This window comes from Anomaloglossus baeobatrachus, chromosome 3 (genome assembly GCF_048569485.1).
Source record: "Anomaloglossus baeobatrachus isolate aAnoBae1 chromosome 3, aAnoBae1.hap1, whole genome shotgun sequence".
Taxonomy (NCBI): Eukaryota; Metazoa; Chordata; class Amphibia; order Anura; family Aromobatidae; genus Anomaloglossus; species Anomaloglossus baeobatrachus.
In genome coordinates, this window is record NC_134355.1 from 628,210,106 (window position 1) to 628,218,891 (window position 8,786).

Genomic DNA, 8,786 nt, shown 5'->3' on the forward strand with positions numbered 1-8,786 from the left:
CCATGAGCAGGTGTCAGTTCCCGCATTATGACCTACTATGTCCATAATGGAGTAAAACTGTCACTGTATAAAAACTCAGTGACAGATCCGTGCTGACAGCGGTCACTGACAGCCAACCAGCACCGGAAGAGATGCAGGGACCCATTTCATTAGACCCCGCTCACTGATCACTGTCATTGGATAGTGAATGTGTGTGTACATATATATATATATATATATATATATACAGTACAGACCAAAAGTTTGGACACACCTTCTCATTCAAAGAGTTTTCTTTATTTTCAGGACTCTGAAAATTGTAGATTCACATTGAAGGCATCAAAACTATGAATTGAACATGTGGAATGAAATACTTATAAAAGTGTGAAACAACTGAAAATATGTCTTATATTCTAGGTTCTTCAAAGTAGCCACCTTTTGCTTTCATTACTACTTTGCACACTCTTGGCATTCTCTTGATGAGCTTCAAGAGGTAGTCTCCAGAAATGGTTTTCCAACAGTCTTGAAGGAGTTCCCAGAGATGCTTAGCACTTTTTGGCCCTTTTGCCTTCACTCTGCGGTCCAGCTCACCTCAATCCATCTCGATTGGTTTCAGGTCTGGTGACTGTTGAGACCAGGTCATTTGGCGTAACACCCCATCACTCTCATTCTTAGTCAAATAGCCCTTACACAGACTGGAGGTGTGTTTGGGGTCATTGTCCTGTTGAAAAATAAATGATGGTCCAACTAAACGCAAATCGGATGGAATAGAATGCCGTTGCAAGATGCTGTGGTAGCGATGCTGGTTCTTTACGCATTCAATTTTGAATAAATCCCCAACAGTGTCACCAGCAAAGCACCCCCACACCATCACACCTCCTCCTCCATGCTTCACGGTGGGAACCAGCCATGTAGAGTCCATCCGTTCAACTTTTCTACAAAGACACGGTGGTTGGATCCAAAAATTTCAAATTTGGAGTCATCAGACCAAAGAACAGATTTCCACTGGTCTAATGTCCATTCCTTGTGTTCTTTAGCCCAAACAAGTCTCTTCTGCTTGTTGCCTGTCCTTCTTAGCAGTGGTTTCCTAGCAGCTATTTTACCATGAAGGCCTGCTGCACAAAGTCTCCTCTTGACAATTGTTCTAGAGATGAGAAGGTGAGTCCAACCTTTTGGTCTATACAGTATGTGTGTATATATATATATATATATATATATATATATATATATATATATATATATATATATATACAGTGCCTACAAGTAGTATTCAACCCCCTGCAGATTTAGCAGGTTTACACATTCGGAATTAACTTGGCATTGTGACATTTGGACTGTAGATCAGCCTGGAATTGTGAAATGCACTGCTGCAAAAAAGAATGTTATTTCTTTTTTTTTTAAATTGTGAAAAGTTTATTCAGAGGGTCATTTATTATTCAACCCCTCAAACCACCAGTGTTCTGTTTGGTTCCCCTAAAGTATTAGGCTATGTGCGCACTTACCGGATTTTGCCGCGGATTTTCCGCGGATTTGCTGCATGTTTCGCTGCAGAAAATGTTCATAACATCTCTGCAGTGAATCACCAGCAAATCCTATGGAGAAAAAAAATCCTGTGCGCACTGGGCGGAATTTGACAGCTGCATGTTTTGCTGCGGGAATCCCGCAGCAAAAACAAGTGCATGTCACTTCTTTTCCGCACATCGCTGCGGGATTTCACTCCATTGACTCCAATGTTAATCGTGAAATCCCGCAGGGAATAACGCAGGCAGCAAATTCTGTGCGGTTCACTGCGTTTTCCTGCGTTATTCCCTGCGGTATTTCGCGGTTTACCTCCGGTAATGTACATCGCCTGTCTGCGGTTTTGCAGGGAAGTGATGTCATTACAGGAAGAGGAAGCAAAGCAGAGAGTAAACACACACACATCACACACACACAGACATAGATCACATAGAACACAGACATATAGAACACACATAGAAAGAAAACGGAAATATAGAAAACAAAGATCGCGGGCTCCGCTGCATATTTACCGTCTAGCCGAGGTAAGCACACAGCGGCGGCCCGGTATTCTCAGGCTGGGGAGGGAGAGGGGCAGGGTTAATGTCCCCCGCCTCACTCCCCCTCCGGCAGCCGAGAATATCAGCCGCAGCTGCCCCGGGACTGTCGCATGCATTATGCGGCAGCACCAGCGTGTCCTCGGCTCTTCTTGCTGCCGTGTAGCAGTGGCAGCAAGGTAATACAAGGGGTTAATGATGGTGGATCACCGCCATTAACTCCAGGCTTGATCATGGCAGCGTCTATGTGACAGCGGACATGATCAACCCGTAAGTAAAGTGAATAAAACACAGACACAGAAAAATCCTTTATTTTAAATAAAACAAACAAGCCTCGTTCACCATTTTATTAACCCCTCCCGTACCAAAGCTCCGGCGTAATCCACCGCTCCGGCGTAATCCACAGGGTCCTGCACTGCTGACATCCAGCCGCGATGTGTCACAGACACAGCGCTGAATGAATGCAGCAGACAGCAGAGGTAATTATCGGTCATTTCCCACGGCCGGTAATGTGAACTCACTGCCGACCGTGGGAAATGCAGCGATCTGTCCTCTATCTATCCCTCTATCTGTCTATCTATCTATCCCTCTATCTATTCTTCTGTCTATCTACTATCTCAGAATTAAATGACTTTTTTTTTTTTTTTCAATGTGCTTTATTGCATTGAATGCAATAAAGCACATCCCAACCCGCACGTGGCAAAACCGCGGCAATACCGCGAACAATACCGCAGTGAAACCGCAGCAAACCGCGGCAAACCGCATGCGGTTTTCGGGTGCGGTTTGCCGCGGTTTTTTACCGCGGGTGCGGTAATCTTTGAGAGCATGCGGAATTTTCTCAAGAAAATTCCATTTCCCAGTGCGCACATAGCCTTAAGAAGTATTTCAGGCACAAAGAACAATGAGCTTCACATGTTTGGATTAATTATCTCTTTTTCCAGTCTTTTCTAACTAATTAAGACCCTCCTCAAACTTGTGAATAGCACTCATACTTGGTCAACATGGGAAAGACAAAGGAGCATTCCAAGGCCATCAGAGACAAGATCGTGGAGGGTCACAAGGCTGGCAAGGGGTACAAAACCCTTTCCAAGGAGTTGGGCCTACCTGTCTCCACTGTTGGGAGCATCATCCGGAAGTGGAAGGCTTATGGAACTACTGTTAGCCTTCCACGGCCTGGACAGCCTTTGAAAGTTTCCACCCGTGCCGAGGCCAGGCTTGTCCGAAGAGTCAAGGCTAACCCAAGGACAACAAGGAAGGAGCTCCTGGAAGATCTCATGGCAGTGGGAACATTGGTTTCAGTCAATACCATAAGTAACGTACTCCACCGGAATGGTCTCCGTTTCAGACAAGCCCGTAAGGTACCTTTACTTTCAAAGCGTCATGTCAAGGCTCGTCTACAGTTTGCTCATGATCACTTGGAGGACTCTGAGACTGACTGGTTCAAGGTTCTCTGGTCTGATGAGACCAAGATCGAGATCTTTGGTGCCAACCACACACGTGACGTTTGGAGACTGGATGTCATTGCATACGACCCCAAGAATACCATCCCTACAGTCAAGCATGGGGGTGGCAGCATCATGCTGTAGGGCTGTTTCTCAGCCAAGGGACTTGGCCATCTGGTCCGCATCCATGGGAAGATGGATAGCACGGCCTACCTGGAGATTTTGGCCAAGAACCTCCGCTCCTCCATCAAGGATCTTAAGATGGGTCGTCATTTCATCTTCCAACAAGACAACGACCCAAAGCACACAGCCAAGAAAACCAAGGCCTGGTTCAAGAGGAAAAAAATCAAGGTGTTGCAGTGGCCTAGTCAGTCTCCTGACCTTAACCCAATTGAAAACTTTGTGGAAGGAGCTCAAGATTAAAGTCCACATGAGACACCCAAAGAACCTAGATAACTTGGAGAAGATCTGCATGGAGGAGTGGGCCAAGATAACTCCAGAGACCTGTGCCGGCCTGATCACGTCTTATAAAAGACGATTATTAGCTGTAATTGCAAACAAGGGTTATTCCACAAAATATTAAACCTAGGGGTTGAATAATAATTGACCCACACTTTTATGTTGAAAATTTATTAAAATTTAACTGAGCAACATAACTTGTTGGTTTGTAAGATTTATGCATCTGTTAATAAATCCTGCTCTTGTTTGAAGTTTGCAGGCTCTAACTTATTTGCATCTTATCAAACCTGCTAAATCTGCAGGGGGTTGAATACTACTTGTAGGCACTGTATATATGTATAAAACTGTATGTACACTGACATACATATACAGTATACCACATAAGTGAGTACACCCCTCACAATTTTGTAAATGTTTTATTATATCTTTTCATGGGACAAAGCTGAAGATCTGGCACTCTGATCCAATGTAAATTAGTCGGTGTACAGCTTATATAACAGTGTAAATTTGGTGTGACCTCTAAATAACTCAACACAGAGTCATTAATGTTTAAATCGTTTGCAAGAAAGAAAGTATACCCCTAAGTGAAAGTGACCAAATTATGTGGTCATCAAATTTTTAAATAGTGCCTTAACCTTGTTGGGCATAGAGTATACTAGAGCTTCACCAGTGCCACTGGAAACCTCTTCCACTACTACATGATGACATCACAGAGCTGGTGGATGTTAGAGACATTGCACACCTCCACCTTCTATTTGAGGATGCCCCAGACATGCTCAATAGAGTTTTAATTCTAGCACATTTTCCCTCAGTTTCTTGAGGAAGTGTCATGGCTTCACTCCTGGGTTCAAACTGGTGATCTGTGGTGGGGGATCAGTTTCCCTCTTGATTGTACCACATTGAGTTTTGTGTTGGTCCAAATGGTTACCGATCATTTCTATTCAGGTGTGTGCACTTTCACATTTTATTTGGCCAAACACATTTTGTTAGGGGCTATTTATACTTACCACTCACATGTATCAGTGCTGGGTGTATTTTTGGATGGATGGTTGTCTGGAGTCCCACCTTCTCGGTTACAGTTTTCTTACTGAGACATTGCTGTTTGCTGCAGTTTGTGCGAATCCTTCCCCAGTTATCAACCTAGTTTGTTTCATTTAGGCTTGGGAGAGTTTGTGTATTCTGTTATTCTTTTTGGCTTTTTGTATTCATTCATTCCTGTGTGACTGTGTTTGAACATTCCTAGCCCTGTGACTCCCCCTCGACCTGTGTGCACTTTATTTATGTTTTATTGTTGTGCTTGTGTTACTCTTGATTGATAGATTAGGGTGCAGTTAAGGCCACTCGGGGGGGGCGCGCTATTACGTGATCTTTGGGTGCTATCCTCCCCTGACAGGCAGTGATAAATCGGGGTTACGTCTAGGGCAAGTTCTTTTTTTTTTTTTTTTTCTTTTTTTTAATAACTTACTTATTTAAATTTTTTAAGTCATAACAAGGTATAGGACAAAAAAAAGAGGGAATGGCATCTTAACGAATCTTTTACAGGACATGACATAATATACATACACGGAGTGTAATACACATTGCAACACATATGATTCTATATCAATAGAGTACAAAAGAGAGAAGCTTTGATGCCTGAGAAGATATGGGAGTAAGGAGAAGAAAAGGAGGGAAGAGGAGTATTAAGTGTAGGATAAGGCAGAATGCGAGGAGAAGATGGATGAATGATACTGTATATAGGGGAAAGAGGGTGTTATGGTGAACAGAGTAAAGAAACTTAAGTCCTGCTAAGATTATCATGTTCTTTTTAGAGCAAGGAGTAAAAAAAAACCATGAAACATATGAAGAGAATTGTTTCGGCAATATTGACGAAGGCTAAGCTACTATCATCATGTAAGAGCATTTAGCCAAACGCTCCAGTTCGTTGATATTTTCCCATCTTTAATTTCTGACAATCTAATTTTTTCGTATATGCCTACTGTTGTTTCCTCGATCCATTCTTTGATGGAGGGCGAGTCTTCACTCTTCCAATGTCTGGCTATCATCAGTTTTGCAGCATTGAGTAATTGAGGTAGCATGGAATTCTCGCCTGGATTACTGTAATTTTTAATAGTGTGTTTGTAGGATCTAGATTTAAGAGGATGAATTCTGGTGTTAAATGTATATCTATTTTAACTACTCTCTTAAAGGGAACCTGTCAGCAGAAATTTTGCACTAAACCTAAAAGATTCCCCTTCTGCAGCTCGTGAGCTGCATTCTAGCAAGGTTCCTGTTGTTATTGTGCCCCCTTTTAGACCAAAATAAATATTTTATAAAGTGGTACCTTTTCCTATGCAAATCTTGTTAATCGTACTCGGGGGCGGGCTGTCTGGTGTCCGTTATTCTGCCTCCTGCTTTTTTACGCCGTTCCCCATCGCTCAATTTCATACTTCAGAACGCCGCCCATTGCGTCCGAGGTCTTGCGCATGCGCCGTGCCACTCTAGCGGGACTTCACTGTGTACAGTGTGACCGCTGGTGACGTGTTGCACAGGCGTGAGATTATGGGCGGCACTGTGATTTTCATCAGCAAGTACCCGCCCATAATCTCGTGCCCGCGCTTTCCCCTCTGCCTCCACCGTTCTGTGCATGCGCTGGCCAGATGAATCCACGTCACCTCTTACCAAGTATGAAATTGAGCGATGGAGGACGGTGTAAAGCAGCAGGAGGCAGAATAACGGACACCAGACAGCCCGCCCCCATGTACGATTAACAAGATTTGCATAGGAAAATATACCACTTTATAAAGTATTTATTTTGGTCTAAAAGGGGGCACAATAACAATAGGAACCTTTCTAGAATGCAGCTCACGAGCTGCAGAAGGGGGATCTTTTAGGTTTAGTGCAAAATGTCTGCTGACAGGTTCCCTTTAATGTGTCCTCTTATCTTTTCCCAGTATTCTTGAATTTTAGGACATTTCAACCAGATGTGAGTCAAAGTGCCCAACTCCCTCTCACATCTCCAGCATAGTGGTGATATTGTGCTATTTATTTTGTTTAATATTACTGGGGTTTTGTACCACCTTGAGATTATTTTATAATTTAATTCTTGATATCTCACTGAGAATGTAAGGTAATGAATATTTCTCATTATTGCTTGAATTTTGTTTGAAAGAAATTTTATGTTCAGTTCGGTTTCCCATATGCTTATAAAATTTGGGATAATTTCTCCTTGTGTTAAATTTTTATTTATTTTAGCTATTATTTTGTCATTTGTCATTGTGTTTAAAAAGAGTTTGAGTATTGGGGGGTCTGGTGTACAAGTTGAAATGTCTGGAAAGTGATGTTTTATTATGTCTCCAAGGATTTGTGCCTCAGCGTTATCTAGTTGGAGGGAGGAGGTGAGTAGTTTGAACTTATCAGATCTTAGGGAGTCATTTTTGTCCATCAATGAATATAGTGGTGCATCTCTATATGCTTTCGAAGGACCAATCTTTTTTTAAGTGTTCTATATTTGTTTGGTATTAAATGGAGAATAGGGGTGGCTTTACATATCCTTGGTATGATGCTCATTTTTTTATTCGTTCTGTGCCATAGCTTAAGAGTTGTCATAGTATAGGGGTTTGAGATGCTATTATATTTGAATTTGTTATGTGGGGTAGGCCAAAGGTAGTGTAGGAACCCTGCATCTAGGTCATTGATTTCTAGAGTCGTCCAGAGTTTTGTTGGGGAGTGAGTTCTAAGTTCAATTACTCTAGCAATGTGTGCGGCAAGTTCTAGCCTGTTTTGGAACCTATGGATTTCTGCTTTTACATCTCCACTGGTTTGTGCATCCCCATGAGAGTGTTAAGGTTCAGTCGTAACAGCAAGACAGTGGTCATCTTGGAGGTAAGTTTGGGGTCATTATCAAGTTGAAATACTGCCCTGTGGCCACGTTTCTGAAAGTAGGGGTATTGCTCTGCTTCAGTATGTCACAGTGCATTCATCATTACCTCAATAAACTGTAGCTTCCCATAGTTGGCAGCACTCACGTAGCTCCAATCCATGACACTCCCAACACTGTGCTTGAGGGAAGGCAAGATTAACTTGTCTTTGTACTCCTCACCTGGTTGCCACCACACGCAATTGAAACTATTTGAACCAAATAAGTTTATCTTGTTCTCATCAGACCACAGGACATTTTTCCAGTAATCCATGTCCTTAGTCTGCTTGTCTTCAGCAATCTTTTTGTGGACTTTTTTGAGCATCATCTTTCCAAGACGCTTCCTTCTGGGATCACAGCTATGCAGACTAATTTGATACAGTGTGCAGCGTATGGTATGAGCATTGACAGGCTGAGCCTCCACTCCTTTAACCTTCGCAGCAATGCTGACAGCTCTCATAGATCTATTTTGAAACGACAAGCTCTGGATATGATTCTCAGCACGTGCATCCAACTTCTGTGGTTGACCATGTCCTGCTCTGAGTTGAGCCTGTCTTGTTAAACTGCTGTATGGTCTTGGCCACCGTGCTGCAGCTCAGTTTCAGGGTATTGGCAATTTTATCGGCTAGACCATCTTTATGTAGAGTAAGAAATCTTTTTTTCAGATGCTCAGAGAATTCTTTGCCATGAAGAGCCATGTTTAATCTCTAGTGACCAGTATGAGAGTGTGTATGAGCGATAACACCAAATATAACACACTTGCTCCCCATTCACACCCGAGACCTTGTAACACTAATGAGTCAATTGACACTGGTGAGGGAAAATGGCTAGTTGTGCAAAATGTGGGCCTTTTCATTTAGAGGTGTACTCACTTGTGTTGCCAGTGATTTCAAAATTGCTGTGTGTTGAGTTATTTAGATGCCTTACCAAATTTACACTGTTATACAAGCTGTA